Here is a 24,208-nt window from a genome sequence, read left to right as displayed (position 1 = left end):
TGCCATATGGAAGCTGGACTGAGCTTTTATAGTTACACTGTCAGAGATTGCTGGTCACATGTTTCCAGGCCAGTGAGCAGCTTCTCTGTCCAATGGTGCTTCAAAAAGCAGGATGGGCATTTGCAGTTTGGTGACCCAGGCTGGTTTTAGCAGAATTCAACACCCAAACAGCCCCTTGGTGGCAGCAGTAACTCAGCCCAGAGAGCCTGCATTGTTTGCATTCTCTGAGTGGATTCTGGGCCTGATCAGGGCAGAACATCCTGCCATGGTCCATAAGGCTCTGCAGTGCCACAATGGCCCCTTGGTGCCATGAGGTTCCAAAATGTCCTGAGGTTCATTTGGTTCCAGGAGTCCCCACAAGTCACAAAGGCCTCTTAGTTCCATGAGGTTCCACAGTGCCCCAGGGTCCCTTTGGCTCCATAATGCTCTTCAGTATCAAAATGGCCCCTTGATTCCAGGAGGTTTCAGTCTCCCAGGGTTCTTTCAGTTCCATTAATCCCTGCAGTATCACAATGGACTTTTGATTCCATGGTGTTCAGCAGCGACCCCAGGGTAGTTTGGGCTCCATAACCCTCTGCAGTGTCACAAAGGCCCCTTCATTCCAGGAGGTTCCAAAATATCTCAGGGTTCCTCTGGATCCATGAGGCCCCATTTGTCACGATTCCATGAGGTTCTGTCATCTCATAATATCCCTTGAGTTCCAGGAGATTTTGTGGTGTCACAATGGCCCTTTGGTTCCAGGAGGTTCCACACTGTCCTTGCTGGAACACACCTGGTTGGATGTTGCCCCACCTGCAGAATTGCCTCCAGCTCTGGGGTCCCAGCACAGCAAGGACATGGAGCTGTTGGAGCGAGTCCAGAGGAGACCACCAAGATGATCAGAGGGATGGAGCAGCTCTGCCATGAGGGAAGACTGAGAGAGCTGAGATTGTTCAGCCTGGAGAACAGAAGGTCTTGGGGTGACCTAATTGTGGCCTTCCAGGACCTGAAGGGAGCCTAAAAGAAAGATGGAGAAAGACTAATTCCAAGGTCCTGGAGTGACAGGGGAAGGGGGAAATGGCTTCACACTGACAGAAGGAAGGGTTAGATGAGATATTTAGAAGAAATTCTTTACAGTGAGGATGGTGAGGCCCTGGCACAGGTTGCTCAGAGAAGTTCTGACTGCCCCATCCTCAGAAGTTGTGGATGAGGCTCTGAGCAACCTGGTCTAGTGGAAGGTGTCCCTGCCCATGGCAGGGGGTTGGAACGAGATGCTCTTTAAGGTCCCTTCCAACCCAAACCATTCAATGATTCTGTGACTGGTGGGCGATGTGGTGGTTGGGGCCATCTTGGGCACAGAGACACTGAAGGGCAGCGTTTTCCATGGTGGGTGAAGGAAGGAGAGGGCAGCAGAACTGACACCTGGGACTGATAACAGGCAGAATTTGGCCTCTTTGGGAGAATGATTGATGGAGTCCCTGGGAGTCAATCCTCAAAAGATGGGGTCCAGGAAGGCTGGAGGTACGTTAAGAAGAAAAATCTGAAAGCTCCAGGAGCTCTGCCTTTGTGCCATAAGACAAGCCAGAGGGCAAAAAGCATGGCCTGGTTAAACAGAGAACCCAGGCTGGAACTCAGGGGGGGGGGGAAAAGAGAGTGTGTCACCTCTGGGAAAAGGGGCAAGAAACATAGGGGAGTACAGGGGTATTGTGAGGTTATGTTGGGAGAAAATTTGAAGGGCTGAAGACAAACAGGAACTGAGTTTTGCTCTGCACTTAAAGAAAACAAAGTGTGTCTCTAAATCCATGGGTAGCAGAAGGAGGGCTCAGGAGAGTCTCCATCCTTTGCTGGATGCAGAGGCAGCACAGGGTCAGGGAAGGAGGAAAAAGATGAGGGACCTCATGCCTTCTTTGCCTCTACACTAAACCCAGTTATCCTCAGGATACCCAGATCCCAGGGCTAGAAGTTGGTGATGAGAGTTTGAATGAAGCTCCTGTAAAATCCAGGGGTAAATGATGAGTGACCTGCTCTGCCAGTGAGACTTCCACAAGTCCCTGGCTGAGATGGGACGCACCTGAGAGTGCTGAGGGAGCTGGAGAAAGAGCTGGCCAAACCACTTTCACTCATTACCCAGCAGTCCTGGTGAACTGGAGAAGTCCCAGCTGACTGGAAATCAGCAACTGTGATGCCCATCCACAAGAAGGGTTGGAAGGAGGATCTGGACAAGTCCAGGCCTCTCAGCCTGACCTTGGTGCCAGGGAAGTCCATTGAGGAGATCATCCTGAGTGCCATCAGACAGCACAAACATGAAAACCAAGCCCCTGTGAGCTTGGGAAAGGCAGATCCTGGTTGACCAACCTGATCTCCTTCTATTACAAAATGACCCACACAGTAGATGAGGGAAAGGGTGTGGATGTGTCTCTCTGGAATTCAGTCAAGCCTTTGGCACCACCTCCCACAGCATCTCCTGCAGAAACTGGCTGCTCATGGCTGGGATGAGGGAACTGTTTGCTGGGTGAAAAACTGTCTGATGGCCCAGAGAGTGGTGGGGAATGGAACTAAATCGAGGTGGGGCTGGTCACCAGTGGGGTTCCCCAGGGCTCAATGTTGGGGTTGGTCATGTTTAACATCATTATTGATAATCTGGACAAGGGGATGGAGTGCACCCTCAGTAAATTCATGGACAGCACCAAGTTTTATGTGATTGTGGGTCTGCTGGAGGGCAGGAAAGTTCTGCAGAGGGATCTGGACAAGCTGGATCAATAAGACCAAGTGTCGGGTCCTGCCTTTGGATCACAACAACCCCATGGAATGCTCCAGGATGGGGGCAGAGTAGCTTGAGAGCTGCTCAGCAGGAAGCGACTTAGGGGTGATGGTTGAGAGTGGCTGTATATGAGCCAGTGTGTTCTCAGGTGGGCAAGAAGGGCAGGGGCATCCGGACCAGTGTCAGGAATAAGGTGGACAGCACAACCAGCACAGTGATTTCCATCTGCATTGGTCACTGGTGAGGCCCCACCTTCAGTGCTATGTCCAGTTCTGGGCCCCTCACTGCAAAAAGGACATTGAGGGGCTGGAGTGTGTCCAGGGAAGGGAATGGAGCTGGGGGAGTGTGGGGGTGAGTGTAAGTGCATCCCTTAAGGAAAGCTGTTTGGAGTTCTACCTTAAAGAGAACAGAGCTACCTGGAGTATGTGTGGTGGCCGGTGACCAATGAGAGGCTGTGGTGTATGCCAGGTGAATTGGTTAACCAATGATGTGTTGGCAGGTTGGATATGAGAGTGCTTAAAAGGTGTGGACATTACTGTATGAGAGAGAGACTTACTAGGATGTGAGAGTGAGTCAGATCTAGATCTACTGATGTAAAAGGAACTAACTTCTTCTACTATGAGCTATGAGAACTGTCTGTTAACCTATCTGAATAAACTCCCTAAGATGTGAGCCTTCTGATCAAGCCTTCTGATGTCTGCTGTGCTGGAGCTCTTCTGCCCACCAGTCCACAGCCCAGCTGGGTGTAGGGGGCTCCCCCTAGAGGGGAGGGTTCGGGAAAATGGGTCATGAGGAACAGCTGAGGGAACTGGTGTTCTTGAGTCTGGAGAGGAGGAGGGTCAGGAAGGACCTGTTGCTATCTATGAAGACCCAAAAGGAGGTTCTAGTGGGGTGGAATTTGATCTGTTCTACCAAGGCTACAGTGAGAGGAAGAGAGGAAATGGCCTTAAAGTGCATCGATCAAGGTTCAGATTACGTATTTAAAAAAACCTTTTTTCACTGAGAGAGTGTTTATGCACTGAAATAAGTAGCCCAGGAAGGTGGTGGTGTCTCTGGAAGTGTTCACATGGCGTCTGGATACATCACTACTGGATATGGTTTACGGGTGATTATGGTGGTGCTACATTCAGAGTTGGACAAAAAGATCTTGAAGGTCTGTTCCAACCCTGATGGATCTAAGATTCTGTGACCTGTCATCGCTGTTTCCAGGTTTGCACTTTTACAAGATCCTGTAAGATGATTTCTCAGTTGTGTCCCTCAGTGGGACCCATTAGCACTACAAGAAACTTTACAGTTTGAATCTGACTTTGGGTTCTCAAGAGGTTCCTGCAACTTTCCTCAGGGTCTGATGTTCAGGGACTGAGCACCAAACCCCCCAGAGGGCCATTAAATGCCCTGGGCTGTTGCTGTGCTGCTGAGCTGGGCCGGGCTCCTGGCACACAGGGAGCTCCTGGCAAGCGGGCAGCGCTGCAGAGAGACAGCTCTGCCCAGGAGCAGCTCCTGTGCACAGCCCAGCAGGGCTCAGGGCACTGCCTGCACACACCGAGGGCACAGCAGAGAAGGGACAGAGATGAGAGGCAGCCTGGGCTGGGAGGGGACTGAGCTCTCATTACAGGAGAAACCTCCACAGTATTTGAATGAAGAATTCTCTGGCTATAGGAAAGTAAATCTTCCCTTCCTGCAAGGATCTCCTAACGCTGGCACATCCCACAGCATCCAGGATCTTTCAGAAGAACTCCCACAGTTCTTCCAGTGGAAGGACCTGTAGGCAGCAAGGGCAGACAAGAGAAGTAAGAAAGAGTTTTAGGTATCGTGGGATGAGAGAACAGCTGAGGGCTCATCAGGAGAGAAACCTTCACAGCCCTTTGCCAGGGTAAGTCTCTGACTGCAGGTGAGTTCCTGGAAGTATGTCTTAAACCTACCAAATGCCACCACTGGCAGGACCTGTCAGGATGGCTCTTCTGGATTTCCTGGTGTGCATCAGGAGAACATGCTCCAGAGCAGGACTTGCCTTCTGCACCATCAGAGACACAGGGCAAGAATGTTCCCTTCTCCCAGGGCTGGCTGTTGGGTGTGAGGGTGGGGGTGCAGCCAGGGGTGCCCAGGGCTGTCCTGCAGAGCAGGGTCCTGCAGCCCAGGGCTCTGTGTGCTGGGGCAGGGGCTCTGCTGCCTGCCAGGGTCAGCTCAGCCTGGCCAAGGAGCTCCCCATGGCCCTGCAGGGAGAAATGTGGGTGGAAGGAATGACCCCCTTCTGGCAGGGCAGGGATGAGCAGGGCAGGGATGAGCAGGGCAGGGCAGGTCCTTCAACTTCAATGGCTCTGGGCTTCTCTCAGCTTCAGCTGACCTCCTGCCATGTCCAAGGGCACTTTTCAGGAAACACATCCACTCAGAACACCTTCCCCTCCCCAGCCACCTCACTTTGTCTGGGATCTGCTCTCCAGCCCCTGCACAGGCAGAGCTGCCCCTGGGCAGTGGGGTGGGCATGGGCTGTGTGAGCACTGGAGGGAGCTGAGCTGGGCACAGGGAGGTGGCTGCTGGCAGGAACAGCTCCTCCCAGCACAGACAGGCAGGGAGGGAGAGGGTGCTGCTGTCACAAATGCTGGGGAGGGGCATGTGGGCACCTCCCTGCTGGCCCTGTGGCACAGACACCTTCCCCTGGCCAACTCCTCCCTGGGCTCCTTTCCCAGCCTAAGCAGAGCCTCTGCCCTCAGGCCCATGGGGGCTCAGGTGTGCATTGCACTGCAGCAGCCACAGCCCAGGTAAGGATAAGCCTCTGATTTCCATCTATCTCTGTGTGTCCCTCCTCCCTTGGCAGGAGCATTGTGGCATTTCACTGCCATCCCCTGTTGCCTGTGCTGTCCTTGTTCTCACCACTGGCTCTTCTGAGCCAATGAGGGGGATTCAGGGTTGCAGTTTCAGCTTCTGTCCGGACACAAACCCTTTGGGTCCTGCTGTAGTGATGTTTCTGTGGGAGCAAAGTGCCCAGGACCCCTCCAGGCAACTTCAGGATATCCATCTGTTTCCCGGGGTCTCCTGCAGGGTTGCAGGATGCCCTCCAAAGGGGCACAGCTCTCCCACAGTATCTCTGTGCTGTCTAGGAACTCCATGGAGAAATCACCTCAGTGCTAAATCCATGGAAATGCTCTGGGCATCTGCAGTGATTGCTCTGTGTCTCTGTCTGGGAGGAGAGAGATGAAAAAGGTGAGGAGTTTGTCTTTCTGCTCTTTGGACCCAGATTTCAGGGTTCCTCTGCTCTCAGCAGTGTGCAGTTTTGTTTTGGGGGAACAGTTGTGTGTGATGCTCATCCAGCTCCAAGCTGCCAGCACAGGGCAGGTGAGAACAGCACTGATGGACAGAACTGCTCTCCTGTCTCCACTAAGGGACTGTCCCTTTGCCTCTCAGGATGCACAAGACTTGACCTACAGAGCAAATAGATTGTCAGTGATTTCAAGCATCCACAACCATTACTAACTATGGCAGGTGCAACTGGGTGAACAAATAGAAGTAATTCCCTCAGCTCAGTTCTTCAGCTGGCAAAGTGCAAACAGCCATGCTGAGAAGCTCTTTGAAGTATCACAAGTGAAGAGAAGAAGGAAGGAGAGGTACTGATCTCTTCTCTGTCACTGGCCAGTGACAAAACCCGAGGGAATGACCGAACATTTCAATGAAAGTTAAGGTTGGATATTAGAAAAAGGTTCTCCTCCCAGAGAGTGATTGGGCACTTGAAGAGGCTGCCCAGAGCAGTGGTCACAGCACCAAGGCTGACAGAGCTCAGGATGCACTTGTAGAAAGCTCTCAGGGACATGCTGTAATTCTTGGGAATGATTCTCTGCAGGGCTAAGGGTTGGATTCCATGATCCTTGAGGGTCCTTTCCAGCTCAGAATATTCTGTGATTACATTTAGAGATCACCCTGTGTTCTGGGTTCCCTCTCACCGATAAACAAGATGGACTCCTCAAGAGCCCATCACAGAGTTACTGGTTCCAGTGGGCCCCTTATGCAGCAAACCCCAGAGCTCAGGGGAAGGAGCTGCAGGGAAGTGTGACTGTGGGGAGAGAGCCTGAGAGTGGAGTGGCTGTGACATATGCAGTGTTTTGCTTGTAGAAATCTGGCCTAAATAATTCCTGTCTTTTCCTCCTCAACAGATCAAAATATTCTGAGGAACGAAATGTCCAACAGCAGCTCCATCAGCCAGTTCCTCCTCCTGCCATTGGCAGACACGCGGCAGCTGCAGCTCCTGCACTTGTGGCTCTTCCTGGGCATCTCCCTGGCTGCCCTCCTGGGCAACGGCCTCATCATCAGCGCCGTAGCCTGCGACCACCACCTGCACACCCCCATGCACTTCTTCCTGCTCAACCTGTCCCTCACAGACCTGGGCTGCATCTGCACCACTGTCCCCAAAGCCATGCACAACTCCCTCTGGGACACCACAACCATCTCCTACATGGGATGTGCTGCACAGGTCTTCTCCTTTATGCTCTTCATTTCAACAGAGTTTTGCCTCCTCACCATCATGTGCTACGACCGCTACGTTGCCATCTGCAAACCCCTGCACTACGGGACCCTCCTGGGCAGCAGAGCTTGTGCCCACATGGCAGCAGCTGCCTGGGCCAGTGGCTTTCTCAATGCTCTGCTGCACACAGTCAATACATTTTCCCTGCCCCTGTGCAAGGGCAATGCCCTGAATCAGTTCTTTTGTGAAATCCCTCAGATCCTCAAGCTCTCCTGCTCACACTCCTACCTCAGGGAACTTGGGCTTGTTGTGGTCAGTGCCTGTTTACTGTTTGGCTGTTTCATTTTCATAGTTTTCTCCTATGTGCAGATCTTCAGGGCTGTGCTGAGGATCCCCTCTGAGCAGGGACGGCACAAAGCCTTTTCCATGTGCCTCCCTCACCTGGCCGCGGTCTCCCTATTTATCAGCACAACATTTTTTGCCTACCTGAAGCCTCCCTCCATCTCCTCCCCATCTCTGGATCTGGCATTCTCAGTTCTGTACTCGGTGGTTCCTCCAGCACTGAACCCCTTCATCTACAGCCTGAGAAATAAGGAACTCAAGGATGCTGTGAGGAAAATAATGACTTGAGATGCATTTTTGCAGTAAATACCTGCCTGTTTTCATGTGCAAATCACTCATAAAGAAACTCATTACCTGTTCAACCTTCTGTCTCAGGTTTTGGGTGATGATTATGGTGCTTATTTTTTATTTTTTCTTCTTAAGTTGTGTGCAACTAAACTTTATTTTTGATCCTCAGTTTTTCTTTAATCCTTAAACTTTTGTGTTTTACTTGGAGATGGTGTAAATGAGAGAATGATCATTTTAATATTTAAAGCAAATAAAAGATATTGGTGCAATTTGTTTGTTCAAGTTCCTTCTTTTGTGGCCACAGGAAGGCCAGTGGCAGTGCCTGTGTGCAGAGGGAGAGAGTAAGACTATCACAGCGCAGCAGCATTGCAAGGGAGCACCAGCACTTTGTCATTTTATATCTGCTCCTTTTCCACTTCCACACTCTTCATCCAACCCTACTGTTGCTATAAGGCCTTAGTGCTCTTGCAACTTGGTCACATCCTGCTGCATGTCCATCCTGGGCTCACAGGCAGGGACAGGCCGTGGGCACTGCTGGGACACAGCTGGGCTGCACAACAGCAGCTCCATCAGGGAAGGGCATCTCCTGAGGGCAGGGCAGGAAGGCTTTCAGCTTTCTCCAAAGTTGCCAATAGGAATGTGCTCAAGGAAGTGTCCTGGTAACGTAAATCCCAGTGCCCAGTTGCAGAATGTGAGTGTGCAGGGTGGGGGCACAAAGCACTTCCCTTGCACAGCCAGATTTCCTGGGATGGGTCCGAAGCACCAGCAGAGCAGGGTCTGGGCTGTGTCTTTGTTCCATGGACAGCCTGGGAAGGTGACCCAGAGCAATTCTCACAGACCAGCCCCTGAGAACACAATTCCTGGCACTGGCCTCTCACCCCACCTGCAAGAGGACATTTATATCTCCACAGAGAGGCATCAAGGGATCAGGTCAGAAGTTCATGTTTGCTCCATACAGAGGGGACTTCAGCATGTATATCATGTCTGTGTGGGGACATGACCCTGAGTGAGCACAAACAGCATCAGCTGTTCCTGGGGTGCCATAAATCTAATGGGACAGGCAGTGTCCTGATGTCACTTCCATTTTAGACTCATGTGCCCTGGGAAACCCCCTGGATGCAGCCCTGGGATGTGCTTCTGAGCACAGAGGTCCCCGTGTCATTCCCTTGGGCTGTGGGGCATCTCAGAGAGGGGCAGAGCAGGTGACACCCCACAGGGCTGAGGTGCCTCCAGCCCCTGGCAGTTGCAGCAGGAGCCCAGGCAGACACTGCACCTGCTGCCAGGAACTGTCTGTGTGTGTGGAAGGGAAGGACTCGTGTCTCTGAACAGCCCTGGGTGTGTGAGCAGGTCATGAGCCCAGCTCAGGTGTGGGCACCTGTCAGAGCCCTGACATTCCTCGGTGTGGCTTCAAGAATAACTCACTCTGTCCCAGTAAGATTTCTCCCACTTGCCTCCTCAAATACACTGGACATTTCCCTGTCTGTTCTGTCCCCCTGCCCTCCCTTCTGGCCTGTCCATTTCCCTGTCCAGCAGCAAAGCAGCCTGGCTGGGCAGCATTTCCCCTGTGCAGACAGAAAGGGCTCTGCAGGCAGGAGCAGCTTTGCCCTCCAGCAGGCAGCATTCCTGCCCTTTCCCAGAGCACAGAGCACAGCTGGGCAGTGGGATGCAGCCAGAGGCACACACACCTCCATGGGTCACCCCTCTGAGCTGCCTGCACAGCTTCAGTGAGCACCCAACAGAGAAACAAATGCTCTCAGTCACAGGTGTCCAAGCAGGGCAGAGGGGACATGAAGATTTTAAAGGAGATAAAGAAGGTAAAGGGAAGAATAAATATTTCCATTGATAAAAGGGACTAGGAAATTCAGACATCATCCATGGAGTTTTTACTGTTTGAAATGAGGACTCTCTACAACCTTCAGAAAATCTTGTTGTCTCCCTCATGACCTGCCCCATGACTCTGTTGGGAACAGCCTCATCATGAGGCTGCAAGAGGAAAACTTTCAAACCTGCCACAGCTCCACCACCCGGAGTGTTCCCTGACTGGGGACAGCACAGTCTCTGCTCCCAGCACTGTCCCTGCCATTTCCTGTACCTTTGGCACATACAGAGTGTTTCCTGCTGGTGGCCACATCCCATGACCAGCACTGGGCTGTTTGCCAGCCCTGCTCTCTGCAAGACTCATGGACTGGAAGGGTTGTCTCCAGCAGAGTTGCACCCTGGCTCGAGGGAGTTCTGTCATCCACAGTCATGGTATCCTTTTTGTCCCACACACTGTTTGTGGCCCTGACTTTCTGCATCACGTCTTCTGTGGCCTGGTCGAGGTGTTGGAACTCTCCTGCAGTGACACCATGACACTCTTGCTCTGCTTTCCCAGCCTGATTTTTAGCTCCAGTCTTCCTTTTCCATTTCCAGAAGCATCTTGTGTGTGCTTCAGAGCTGCCATCCTGGGGCAGCTCCTGCCCAGCACAGGCAGCCACAAGGTCTCTCCACCTGCTCCTCTCACCTCACCATGGCCACTGTTTTCTGCAGCATCCCCATCCTTGCCCAGCTATCCTGGGATAGTTTCACACAGCCCTTGCTCTACATCATCCTCATGCACCTGCTCACCCCCCTCACCTACAGCCTGGTGGCCAGAAACATTCAGGGCAGGGAGGCACCAGGGAAAATGCTCAGGACAGCCATGGAGTGCTCAGAGAGACCATTGGAGTGGTGGGTCTGTAGGAAGAAATCCCTGCTGCCTCCCTTTCTGAATGGCTCCAAGGAGCTGGCAACGCATGTATTGTTTTCTGGGCACTAAACTGGAACTGTGGGATATGGAAAGGCCTTTGGTGCCAGGGATATTGAGCAGGCTGGGCAGGGTTACTGTGAGACCTCTCTCAACACCTTGGAAAGGCCGGAGTAATCCCAGACATTTCTGGGGACTTCAGAAAGGCAGACATGGAACTAGTTTGCAAACAGGGTAGGACGGAGTATTGGGAGAGTTCTAGACTGGTCAGGCTCAACAGGGAAGGGGATATGGCAAGTCCTCCTGCAGCCATTTCCAGTCATGAGAAGGACAAGGGAAGAGATTGCAGAATCCATTTGGGGGGGAAAAGAAAGGGACATTGTGTGCCCAGACTTTAGCAAGGCCTTTGACATGGTCTGCCATAGTCTCCTTATGGCCAGATTGGTGACAGCTGGACTAAAGAAGTGGAACGTGTGATAGGTGGGAATTTGGCTGAAGGAGAAGTGTCAAATAAAAGTAATGATACAGAGTCCTCTTGGCAGCAACTTCCTGGTGAGATCCCTCAGTGACCAGCCCTTGACCAGCAATATGGAACATTTTTATTATCTCTCTGTCCAATGGGACAAACTGAATTGTCAAATCCTTTGTGTATGATACCAATTTCAGGGAGCCCTTGAGCAACCAGCCTTGGTTTAAAGACCAATATTGGAATGGGAACTCCAATAAAATGAACTCTCTCCCCTTTATTCCCCACAAATACACATAGACAAAATACAAGGAAGTATTAAATGAAAAAAATAAGTTTAGTGACCAGAAATGCAGCAGCAAAAGTACAATACCAAGGGAACAGTTCAAACCAACAACAGAGAGAGAGAGAAATAGCTTTTATTTCTCCCCCACCCTTGTCCCAACTCCCTTTTGTGTACAGATAGAAATGCTGATCAACATGTGCCTCCCATTCCCCTTTGCCCCCCTGGAGGAACAAAGAACAAAAAGTAAAACCACAGGAAAGGGGGCAAAGCAAAATCTGGAAAATGCCTCATATGAGACAAGTTGTGCTGCTGAAGCAAACACTGACTCCAGAGGGGCCCAAGGGGCGGCAGAGCCACGACTCTGGTTCATGTGGCAGTGGGGGGAGGCAGCGGGTCTGCTGATCCCATGGAGTTCTGGGGTCCCAGTGGCCCCTTGGGTCCTGAGGTTCTGAAATGACTCAGGGTCCCTTTTCTTCCATGAGTTTCCCTGCATGTCACAATGGCCCCTTGATCCCATGAGGTTCCAGTGTCCCTATGGCATCTTGATTTCATGAGGCTGAACAGCATCCCTCAGTTCCTTTGGCTCCATCAGGCCCTGTGGTGTCTCAATTGCCCCTTGATTTGAAAAGGCTCCTCAGTGTCCCGGGGTTCCTTTATTTCCATGACACCCAGCAGTGTCAAAATGACCCCTTGATTCCATAAGGTTCTGAAACATTTCAGTTATTTTGTCCATGAGGCCCAGCATGTCACAATGGCCCTTTGACTCCATGAGGTTGCACAGTGTCATCACAAAGCTGAGCCCATCCAGATGGGAGTTCTGGGGAGACTGCGAGGAACTGGGATAACTGGGGAAGGAAAGAGGAGCTTGGACAACAGAGAGGAAACATTTTGATGATGTCAAAACAGGTTCAGGTTGTGCTGAGGGTTCTGAAACGCTGACTTTGAAAACACTTCTGACAGACCTTTACCCAATTTCTGATCTCAAGCCCCAACCTAAAAGTGCTGGTACTCCCATTCAAAGGAATCCACTGCTCTAATCCCAATCTCAATCTGACCTCGAAGGAAAAGGCCAAACCCAGCACTCCAGACTCTTATTTGTACTCTAATGCCCATCCCAAACCTGCACCTGCAGTATTATTATGAAACCCCCAAGCTTTAATCCTAACCCAGACCAAAAATCTTTCCCCCTAATCATGAACCACACTCTGTCAGCAGAATCCCAAACATCCCTAAACTTCTGACTAATCCCTACCCTGAGCTCTAAACCCCAACCCTTGACCATTAACTACTCCCAAACAGCCCTTGGGAGCAGGACAAGGACCTTGAGGGCCCAGAGCAGGCACAAGGTGTTGGAGAGGAATGTGAGGTGACCTGGACCTGATCAGCTCATGGCACACAAGGAGCAGATGGGTGGCAATGTTGTGAGGAGTCAGCTGGGCCTCAGCATCTCCAGGGGGCCGTGGCTGGGAAGGGGCTGCCAGGTCACATCTGTCACCTCCCTGACAGGCAGCAGCAGCCTTGGGCACCCAGAGGCAGCTGAGCCACCTGTGCCCACACCCTGAGAGCTGCCCCAGCTGAGAGTCCCTCTCAGGGGCCCTGAGGAGCTCTGGACTCTGGCAACACAAGCCTGCTGGAGTTTTAGAAGGCAAAGAGGTCAGTCCTGCCCTGGGGGAACAATGACCCAGAGATGAGGGCAGGGACCTGAACAGCTCTGGAGTGACCCCGAGGAGAAGGGCCTGGACTCTGTGAGGGATGTCCTGAGGCACAGGGGCTCAGGATCAAAGCTAATAAGGACAACAGGCCATGGGGCTGCCTTGGGGGAGTGTGGCCACCCAGACATGGGAGGTGTCACCCCCTTGGAATGAGCCCTGGGGTAAAACATTTGGACTGATGTGTCTGGGTTTCAGGTTCCCCATTGTGGAGGAATGAGGAAGAACTGGTGATGGTCCAAGGAAGATCTGGTTGGGCATTCGACAGGCTCCCTGGGGTACTGGTCACAGCTCCAAGCCTGAGAGAGCTCAAGGAGGGTTTGGATGATCCTCACATGGTTTCACTCCTATGGATGGTCCTGTGCAGGGCTAAGTGTTGGACTCAATTATCCTTACAGACCTCTTCCAGCTCAGCATATTCTGTGATTCTGCCAGGATGTCAGAGCTTTTCTTGGTACTGGAAAGTGAAGGAAAGTCACAAAGTGCAGCTTAGAAGTTTCTGAGTAGAAGGGAGAAAAAAGAAATGTCACTCAGAGAGGAGCCTTGTGGTGCAAGAGTTCACTAAGAGTGAGTCAGTATCATCCCATGGCTTTGTGTTCCAGGGAACAGCCAGAGATGGAGCAGAGACATCAGTGAGGGCACAGAAATGCTGCTGGGAGGGCTGGTGGCAAAGCAGGATGGGTGTGTGCAGCCTGCAAGGCCAGAGGAGCAGCAGGGACAGGGCAGGACAGGCTGCAGGACAGATGGCCAAGGGCTCTGGCAGGGCTGGAAGGCACAAAGGCACCCAGGCCTTTGTCCCCTGGGCTCTGGCAGCTGCCTCTGCCACTGAGAACAGCAGAAGGAACTTTCCTTTGAGGTTCTGTACTTTTTTTCTGCCTCAGCCCTCTCTGAGGAGGCTGGGAGGGGTTGCACAGGTTTTGACATTTGTTGTTCCTCCCCCTCCCATCCCACTGCCCCACAAACAGCCCTGAGCCACCTGTGAGGGACAGGACCTGCTGTCCCAGGGCCTGGGGCTCAGGCCTTGGCCTTTGTGCTTCCTCCAACCAGCCCAGGGTTTTCTCAGCATTGCAGGTGCCTGCACAGAGCCTTTGTCTCCCTGCAATCAGGGCCTCCAAGGACCTGCTCTAAGGAGTCCCTGGGGAGGCTCTGTCAGTGCCTGCCCTCAGTGGGGCCCATTGATGCTTCAAGGGACTTGGAGTTTGGCTTCTGACTTCTTGAGCAGTTTTTCAAATTTTGTCTCACTACTTGAGGATCATGGACTCATCTCCAAATACTCATTGGGGCTTATTAAAACACAGGAAAACAATTTATTTCTCTTCCTTTAATTGTCTTCAAGTCTTGAAGACTTGTACTAATTGGAGTTGTTTTGTAGTTTTACTAAGGAGGAAATTTCAAAGTGGACTGAAAAAAAAATTTTTGTTTTTAGTGAAAGGGAATGATTTATACAGAGACTTGAGCTGCAAGAGGGTCAGGGTACAAAGGATTTGGATACAAAAGATTTAAAACACAGTAATAGTACTGTATCATTGATGAGTTTCTCAGTTATCAAGTGAATTGACACCATTTGCTACAATTTTAACAGTGACTCAGTTATAGATTCACAACAACAACATTCACACCACACTCAATTCACACACACACAGGCAGAGATGTGTGGACACATCAATATCTGTGTGTGTAAAGGTGCCCATCCACAATTCTCCTGGTTGTCAGTGAAACACTCCCATCCCATCCCTTTGTGTTTCCCAAGAGACAAGGGGGCACCTGGAGGGGTGTGTTTGTTGAGGGGGGATCAGAATTGTCCTGGGCATCAGCGACGCTCTTTGGAGTGTTGCAAACTTGAGGGTTCCCGAGCTCCGAGAGGCTCCCAGAGGTGCCCACTGAGAGGGAGGTGCTGGGGAGCTCCAGGGGCCTCCCTCAGGACCTCTCTTTGTGGGGTCACAGGGTGACTGGCTTTAGTTCTCTGCTGAATTTCCATCCTCATGTCAGTAATTACTGGAGTTTCCAAAATGTTTGGGAATTGTTCCACTTGTGCTACATACGATTCATGTAGGGAATGTTCCAAGGCTTTCAGAGAGTGGGTGATTCTCCTGTGATCCCCACCTGTTATGGGCAGGATTGACCCCACCTTTATCATACAGGAGCACTTGGCACAGTCAAGGGACACTTTACCACACACTTGTAACAGTCAAGGGAACTTTCATGGCTCATCTGGTTTGGTCAAGGCTTGTCAGGAGCACCTGAAAGACTTTTCAGTAGGTCCTGGGCAGATGAGCTTGATGGGCTTGATGAGACAAGAGATAATGGTTTTAAACTTACAGAGGGCAGATTTGAACTAGATATAAACAAGAATCTTTTACACTGAGGGTGGTTGCCCAGAGAGATGGTCGGTGCCCCACCCTTGGAAACATTCAAGGGCAGCTTGGATGGGGCTCTGAGCAACCTGACCTAGTTGAAAATGTTGCTTTTCATTGCAGGGTTCTGGATTGGATGACCTATAAGGGCCCTTCTGACTCACACTGTTTATGATTCTGTAGTTCCTTATTGTCCTACAGAGTCAAGGCTGACAAGGCTCACACAGGTTTCAGCATCCCCTTTGCTGGCCCAGGTGGCAGCTCTGCTAAAAAGCTGCTGCAAAGAACCTCCAGACCTAAAGGAGCTTTTGTGCTGAGCCCAGCTGTGACTGTCAAGGGACTGGGAGGTTGATGTGACTTCCAGGTGCTCACTGGGGATCTTTTTCACTCCTCACAGGAACACAGAAAGCTGGTACCAAGTGCCCAAAGTCCCAGGCAAGCAACAGGTTTGATTCAGAGCCTGCTGGGGTGGGTGGCAATGAAAGAGCAACTGAGGTGTCCCCAAGAAGTAATCCCTGCTGTCCCCAGGACCTGAGAGGCACAGGGATGGCCTGTGCAGGCTGACAGGGCAGGGCTTGGCTGCCTGTGGGGTCTGTGCAACTGAGGGTATCAAGCATTGGAGGAGAATGTCCAGGGAAGTGTCTGAGTCACCATGGAATCAGAGTAATTAAGGTTGGAAATGACCTCTAAGATCATGGAGCCCAAGTTATCATCACTGTCACCTTCACAACTAAACCAGGTGCCATGTCCAGACATCTTTTGGACTTTTTCAGGGATAGTGACTCAGCCCCTTCCCTGGGCAGACTCTTTCAATGCTTGGCAGCTCTTTCAGGGAATATCATCCTTTTGGCCTTGAAATATCCCTTGAAGCATTTGTCCCTCCTCTCTGACACTCTCATGTCTTCAATCCCTTCCACAAGCCTTGGCTCTGCACCACAATCTCCCTGATTTCAAATGACAACAATTCCCTGTGGTGCTGATCCACTTGGGCTACAAGTCAGGTAAACAGTTCATCAGGGTTATAAGGGCTAATTACTCCTCTTTTGTTTCCCACCCCTGTTGGCCCCTTCTGTTTCTGCCTATTCCCACCTCTACCATGCAAGAGCTCCTGGTGCCATCAGGGAGTCCCTGTGGCTTGACTGGAACAGTCCAGGGACACTTCCCTGCTCAGCTGGGTCAGTCAAGGCTTAGGAGGAGCTTCTGAGGTCAGGCCCCAGGATGGGGCTGGGCCTTGGAACAGGCTGCCCAGGGACCTGGCAGAGTCACCATCCCTGGAGGGGCTTACAAGGGGTGTGGATGTGACACCTGGGGACATGGTTTATTGGTGGACTTGGCAGTGCTGGATTGTGGTTGGACTCAGTGACCTTGGAGGGCTTTTCCAACCTCAGTGATTCTCTGATGCAATGACTCATCAACTCTATGATTCCGATAATTCTCCTCCTGCAATCACATTCTGATATGACGGAAATGGTATTGACATTTCCTTGAATGTATTGAATCATTTCAATTGATAAAAATATGTTATTTAAAATTCAAAATATGAAAGGATACTGTTTGGTTTTCAGGCTGAGCTGCACTGACTGACCATCAGTACCCAGTGCTGATGGAGGCTCAGGTGTATTTGAGGTCCTTCCCTGGCACTGGCAGCTGTCACACAGGACCTGCAGGACATCAAGAACTCTTTGAAGCTGCAGATGGAACCTGCGCAGAGGGTCGCAGGGAACCTACATAAGAGCATCAGGTATTTGTGTCCTGATAACACAAGGAGAAGAATCAAAAAGAATATTAAAAGCTTAACATTTTCTTCCCTCTGGATGTTTTTTGGGTACCTTTCTGCCTAGGAAAGTTCCCAGTGCCCCAGTTAAACCCTTCCTGCCCATCACTGCCCCTGCCCCACCTCACACAAGGAGTTCCCTGAGGTTTCTGAGGTGGAGCTCTCTCACCTGACACAGGGGAGCAGTGACCAGTGTCAGTGACACCCCTGGGGTTTGGATGATCAACTTTGCACTTATCTCACACATCTGTTACAGTGGCTTCCTGTAAGACTCCCTAAATCATCAAATCACTTTTCCTTTCCATCCCCTCCAGGGTACAGGATGTGTGACACTGGTTTAGGAGATGAAATAGGTGGGAATGGTCTCACCTGGAGCTCACAGGAGGCATCGAGCTCACAGGCCCTTGTCCTGCTGAGGGAATTCAATCCTCTGAACACCTCCTGGGAAAGCAGCATGGAGGGCTCTGGACACTCCAGGAGACTCCTGGAATGCATGAAGGAAAACTTCCTGACCCAGGTAATAGGAGGCCTTTCCAGGGGGGATGTGTTACTGCATCTTTGGTCACCCTGGCAAGTGGTGACCAGTGGTGTCCTGGGCTGCCTCCAAAACAGCCTGGGCAGCAGGGGAGGAGTATTCTGCCCCTCTGCCCTCTCAGGTGAGACCCCACCTGCAGAGCTGCCTCTAGCTCTGGGGCCCCAGCACAGTAAGGACATGGAGATGTTGGAGTGAGTCCAGAAGAGGTACCAAGATGATCAGAGGGATGGAGCAGCTGTGCCATGAGGGAAGGCTGAGAGAGCTGGGATTGTTCAGCCTGGAGAAGAGAAGGCCTTGGGGTGACCTAATTGTGGCCTTTGAGGACCTGAAAGGAGCCAACAAAGAGATGGAGAGAGACTGTTTACAAGGGCCAGGAATGACAGGACAAGGGGGAATGGCTTCACATTGACAAAGAGTAGGTTTAGATGAGACTTTAGGAAGTAATTTTTTCCTCTAAGGGTGCGGAGGAACTTTCACAGGTTTCCCAAAGAAGCTGTGACTGCCTCATCCCTGGAGTGTTCAAGGCCAGATTGGACAGAGCTCTGGGTAACCTGGTCTAGTGGAAGGTTCCTCTGCTCATGTCAGTGGGGATGGAACTCGGTGATATTTTAAGGTCCCTGAAATTCAGGACATTTTAGGATTCTGAGTTTCTTGAGGCAACTGTGAAAGAGCCCAACATTTTGATCTCATTGGGGAAAATGTCACCTTCCAAAAAGGGGAATTAAAGCAGGAATGCAAAAAGACCCATAAGATCCAGCCCCACAGAAAGGGAAAGTGATATTTCTTATGCTGTGTGTGCAGAAGGCAGTAGGGGTTGGGTTGTGCCTCAGAACACTCAAGCAGATCTAATCAATGCACCCACGAGCCAAGGCAAACACTGAGCAGAGTGAGGGGCAGTGAGTGGGGGCCTGACATGCAGAAGGAGCAGATTGCTGGGGGAGGAACTGCCTTTCCTGTGCTATCACCAGGGCACATCCCACTGCAGGAAAAGCCCCAGGCCAGCCCCAGCACATTGAAGGCCACGGGCACAACTGCAGAGTGACTTGGTGGCACCTCTGCCAGGGAGAGCCTGAAACCCCAAATGCATCTTGGCAGCAGCAGGTCCTGCCAGTCCATGGCCAGGAGCCCTCCCTTGCCAGCCCAGCCTGGTGGGCAGCACTGCAGAGCTGCTGGTTAAGGGTGTTCTTTCTTGCTGGGCTCTGCAAAGCCACTTCTGCTACAGGAGCCTCATGGGGAAGCAATTGGGCCCCAGCAACTTGGAGACAAGATATTAATCAAAACCTACTCATGCTGTTGCCAAACCCCTCTGAAATGATTGGGGTAATAAAACCCCCTAACACTGCATGTTTGGTGTTAGAAAGGAAGGCATCACTTTATTCCCAGTGCTCTGTGTGTGTGTCCAACAGAAATCCTTTCACACAGACACCAATGCATCACTTTTTCACCTATTTATAAATTTTTAGCAAACAAAGAAATCAATGTTCATTGGTTCTAAATGACACAATTTTATTGAACTAATTTTGAATTTATATTGAATTAATTTTTATCTTCTATTGGTTATGGACTTCTCCTTCTCTATGCTAATTAGTCCATATTTTTAGTCTTTTTCTCCTGGTTGGGACTTTCCATCACATCTACTAAGTCCTTGTTACTCATCTTCTTCATCTGCTGGTTTCTGCAAATGTCCTTGTGGTCCATAAATTCTGCATTCCAGATGTCCAACATCAACAGTACATCTTTCTATCCCAGGCTTTGTTCATCAAAGCATATCAAGGTTCACTTAACAAAACAGAGAATTAGTACTTTTCCCAAGCTGTGTTCTCACAGTGGTAGGTTAAATTCTGCTGAGTGCTGGCTGAAAGAGATTTAAGGCCCAACACACAACTTGTCTTTAATTCAAGCAGTTCATTAAAGGCTAATTAAAACCATTATGATATTAGAAAAATTATATCATTTTCTAAAATCTAAGCACAGACCTGAGGGTTGCAGAGGAAAGGGGAGACTCAGGCCAAGGAGATATGGCTGGAACGTGGTGGTTGTGAGGTCACTTCCACTGCAGCAGCCTGGGTGGCCCTCAGGAGACATTCTGGCCAGGGAGCATTGTGAGGTCATCCAGCACATCAGGGAACCCACACAACAGAAATTCCATCTGGGGGAGGTGAAGGAGTGGGGCAGGTGGGAGAGCCCCCCGGGTTCTGATTCTGGGGGCAGCTCTGTCTCACAGCCCCACCAACCCTGGCAGGCAGGAAGGCAGCCTGGCCTTGTGGCCACCCTGCTCTGCACTGGCCCTGAAACTGGGGAAAAGTCTTTTCCTCATCTCCAGGCTGAGCATTCCCTGTTTCCCTCAACACCCCTTGTCTTTCATCCTCTTCACATGCCAGCTCCAGCCAAACCTTCCCTCCCTCAAAAACAGTCCCCATATCTAACACTTTCTTTGCAAACTGTCCTTGCTGTCACCTCCTGGCAGTGGCTTCATGGCCCCTGTCACAGCCAGCCCTGTCCCTGCACTGACCCAGCTCTGCTGCCCCACAGATGCTGCATCAGGAAGGGAAGGTCCATGGGGAGGGAAATGCACAGGAACTCATCCTGGAAGGGACCTCGGGCGGGTTCTGGGCCAAACCAAAGCACAGTGAGTGGGGAAAGGGACACAAGGATGGGCTGTTTGTGTGCTCTGCCATGTCAGGAGAAGATGTAGAGCTCCAGAGACACCCAGACAATGTGGATCCCTCCAGGAGATGATCTCAGACAGCGGCTCCCAGGCCTCTGCCACTCACTGTTTGCTCTGGTTTGATGGTCACTGGTGGTTACACCCACTCACCCACCCACACACCCACCAGTGTTCTGTGCACACACACCAGTCTCACCAGTGTCTGGGCCCCCAAAGAACACAAGATCTGATGATTTTGGGGCTCCCACTCCAGTGGTTGGCACTTGGACCTCCCTTCAAACCCAGAGCACAGAGATCCCTTCTCCCAGAAAGTTCTTGGCAGTGGAGGGATTAGGAAAATATAACAGACTGTGGGATCAGTTACAGGGCAGAGCCTGAAAAAGGCACTGACCAGTCACCTCTTTGCACATGCCCAGCTCCTTCATACCCTTTTCTCTCTGTTTTCTCATGCCTGTTCCTCCACAAATCTCTTTGGTCATTTCCTGGACATCCCATGGCAAGTCTTGCACTGTCCCTAAATGCACTTTCTGGCTGCCCATCCTGAGTCTCAGGACCTGAGTGAGAAAACCCCCAACCTCAGCTGCAAGGCCATCCTGGGGGGCTGTCACTGATCACCTGGGGAGCCTTTCATGCAGAGATGTTGGAAATCTCTATTAGTTCCTTTGTAACTTTTGACTTTTGAAAGGTTCCTCCAAAGTCATTGAAATTCATGTCCCTAAAAGGACTGTTTTTCCATTTTCATAAAGTGTTGGGGATTAGGTCACATTGAAATGCCAACATGGTGCATGTAGGTATTTGCAACCCTGTGGAGAAGGAGTTGGGGATATAGGAAAAAAGAATAATAAACTGTTTGTGTTGGAAGAGACCTAAACCAGACACTAGTCCAAGGACCTTTGCATTAGCCACGGACACCTTCCACAAGTTCAGGCTGTACAAAATTCTCAAACTTGGACAGATACAGGGATGGGGTTTCCACTTACTCTGTAACCTGGCCCAGGTTCCTGCCACCCTCATCACAAAATATTTCTTCCTGAGATCCAATGGAAATCTCCCCTCATTCAGTTCCAGTTCCTGTGCCTTGTTCTGCCAATACAACCTTTGGCAAAAAGTGTCACTGTGTCTCTCCTGCACTAAGACCACAACATTTCATGGCTAAATACCAGAGATATCGTATGAAGGGGTTTGGAAGCCTCCAAGCCCTGGGCCCAGTGTGGTGGAGACTAAGGAAAGAACAGGAGAAGCCTGAGAAGCCTTGAAGGGAAACTGGGGAGGTCCAAACTGCACACAGGGAGAAAGGAATTTCCCCCCAAGGGCAGTGCTGTGGTGCAACACATCCCCCTGAAGGAGTCTGGATCAGTCCAAGGCTTTGTGCTCCAAGGCAGAGCCAGGGAGGAGGGAGAGATGTCAGTGCAGGAAGGGGCCAGTGAGGTGGGGCAGCCAGGGGGATGCCGACAGCCTGCAGGGAAAGGGGCAGGGCATGGACACCGTAGGACAGCCTGGGCTGGAGAGGAGACAGGGATGTGCAGAAGCTGAAAGGCCCCAAGAGAGGCAACTTGTGCAGGCCTTTGGCCATGGCTGCTGTGTGTGCCCCTGATGGCATGAGGAGACAAGTGAGTCTTGCAGCCCTGGGGCCTCATTGCCTCCTTGTCCCTGCTCAGCAGCCTGGGAGGTGCCACCCCATCCTCCTGTCCCTGCTATTCCACATCCCACACCCCGGTGTCCAAGGAAGAGCCCTGAGGAATGAGGGACAGACAAGATCTCCCTTCCCAGGGCTAGGACCTTAGGATTAATGAAATGCTTCTTACTTTCCTCAGCATCAGAGTGACCTTTCTTTCCTTGTCCATATTTGTCATCATTGTCTCTTGGTTTTCTAACTGGAATCTGGGGACACTTTCTCAATTATGTTCCTCAGAGGGACCCATTAGCAACAAAAGAAACTTTCAAGTTTGATTCTGACTTTGCTTTCTCATGAGGTTCCTGCACCTTTCCTCAGGGTCTGATGTTCAGGGACTGAGCACCAAACCCCCCAGAGGGCCATTAAATGCCCTGGGCTGTTGCTGTGCTGCTGAGCTGGGCCGGGCTCCTGGCACACAGGGAGCTCCTGGCAAGCGGGCAGCGCTGCAGAGAGACAGCTCTGCCCAGGAGCAGCTCCTGTGCACAGCCCAGCAGGGCTCAGGGCAATGCCTGCACACACCGAGGGCAGAAAAGCAGGGCAGAGAGAGGTTACACACAGTCTGGGGTGTGAGGAAATCTGAGAGGAAGATCCACAGAAGAGGAATCTTTCCAGGCTCTCCCACGGTAAGTCTGCATGAAGGGCAATGTATGTGCAGTCTGTGGGAAGATCTCCCAACGCTGGCACATCCCACAGCCTGGGGGGTCTCTAATGTGGGATATCACAGTGTCTCTGGTGCTAAAGACAAGGACAGGCTGCAAAGCAGGGACTCTCTGCTGCACCATCCCAGGGACATCCCAGCAGGGTTCCCTTCTCCCAGGGATGGCTGTAGGGTTTGAACCCTGGCTGTGCCACCCAGGCTGTCCCAAACTGTCCTGCAGAGCAGGGTCCTGCACCCCAGGGTGCTGTGCCAGGGCAGGAGCTCTGCCACCTGCCAGGGGCAGCTCTCAGCTGGTCTGGGGAGCTCCTTCAGTGCTGAGGGAGAGGCTGAGGGTGGAAAAAGCAAACCCTGGCAGGGAAGGGCAGGGCAGGGCAGGTTTGTTCAGCTATCAAGTGAGAGTTTCATAGTTGAGTACTTCTTACAGAACCAGAGCACTCTGGGATATATTCCAGGGGATACTTCAAGGAGAAGGTGAAAGGAGGGATTTCTATCAAGCTCTCAAGCCACATACCTGGTGGTTTGTCATGCAGAGGGAACACTGAGGTGCTGCACAGGGGCTGAGAACTACCTGGCATTCTTGGTGTCTGGGAGGTGGCACAGCTGGCTCAGGGTGACAATGCCCTGAGTGCCCACCTGGTTCTGCCCTGGCTTCTCCCAGCCAGACCTTCAGTGTGCATTTCCTTTTTCCTCAACTTGCTCATGTTGCTGGGGTTGTTTCCTCCTTCTCTCAGTCAGACTCACTGGGAATGGGAGTTCAAGCTACAGAGGCAATCACTGATCCTGTGATCCCCCTCAGGCAGGTGGGTCCCTGGGAATGAGACATTCCAATTTTCCTCTGACCTGTAGGGCTGTCAGTAGTGAATTCTGTGTGCCTGGAGAATGAGGTGTGTTTCCCAGAATCAAACCCCATTGTCAGGACACTTGGCTCTTCTCTGAGATGTCCTTCCAAGCTGGGAGCTGCCTCAAGAATGCAAATCATCTTCATAGCACAATTGTGTTATCTGAAATCCCCAGTGCAGAGGGGCAGAGATGCTGTGCCCATCCCAGGAAATGCTGTTGAGTTGGTGAGATGAGCCATGTGTGTCCTTGAGACCTTGAGCCAGGCTGAGACATTGAGTGGTCTGTGATGGATCTCTCTGCTCTCAACAGTGTCTGGTGGCATTTCAGACAAAAATGGGAGTGTGATCACTCTCTGTCTGAGGAAGGCCCAAGTCCTGGGCAGCTGGAAGAAGGCAGAGGGACAGAGCAACTCCCCTCACTCTGCACTAAGCCACAGACATGGTCCTGTTTGGGAAGCCCTGCTCTGCTCTTCCTCAGGGCAGCACAAATTCTGAGGGGTTCTGATATCCAGGAAAACTCCACAGGGAAGATGAGGGGAGTCAGAAACAAAAAACCCAAACCTCTGAAACTGTCTTCTGGAATCCTGAAATCTTCTCAAAACTGGGAGTGCAGATGCCCATGAGAATTTTTGCTGTAGGAGCAGTTTCATCTGACACAGCTGAACACCAGGATGGGCCCTGCCCCCACCATGGCCA

At 51.4% G+C, this 24,208-nt stretch overlaps 1 protein-coding gene across 1 annotated transcript in view; it reads right to left on the bottom strand.

The window, feature by feature from the left end:
* LOC139673814 (zinc finger protein 850-like) overlaps positions 1-24,208 on the bottom strand; it is a 701,437-nt gene that overhangs the window by 142,375 nt on the left and 534,854 nt on the right. The gene's annotated exons all lie outside the window — the stretch shown is intronic.

The sequence above is a fragment of the Pithys albifrons genome, chromosome 7 (genome assembly GCF_047495875.1).
Source record: "Pithys albifrons albifrons isolate INPA30051 chromosome 7, PitAlb_v1, whole genome shotgun sequence".
NCBI classification, from domain to species: domain Eukaryota; kingdom Metazoa; phylum Chordata; class Aves; order Passeriformes; family Thamnophilidae; genus Pithys; species Pithys albifrons.
Note: the sequence above shows the minus strand (reverse complement) of the source record. Positions and strands in the feature narration are given on the sequence as shown.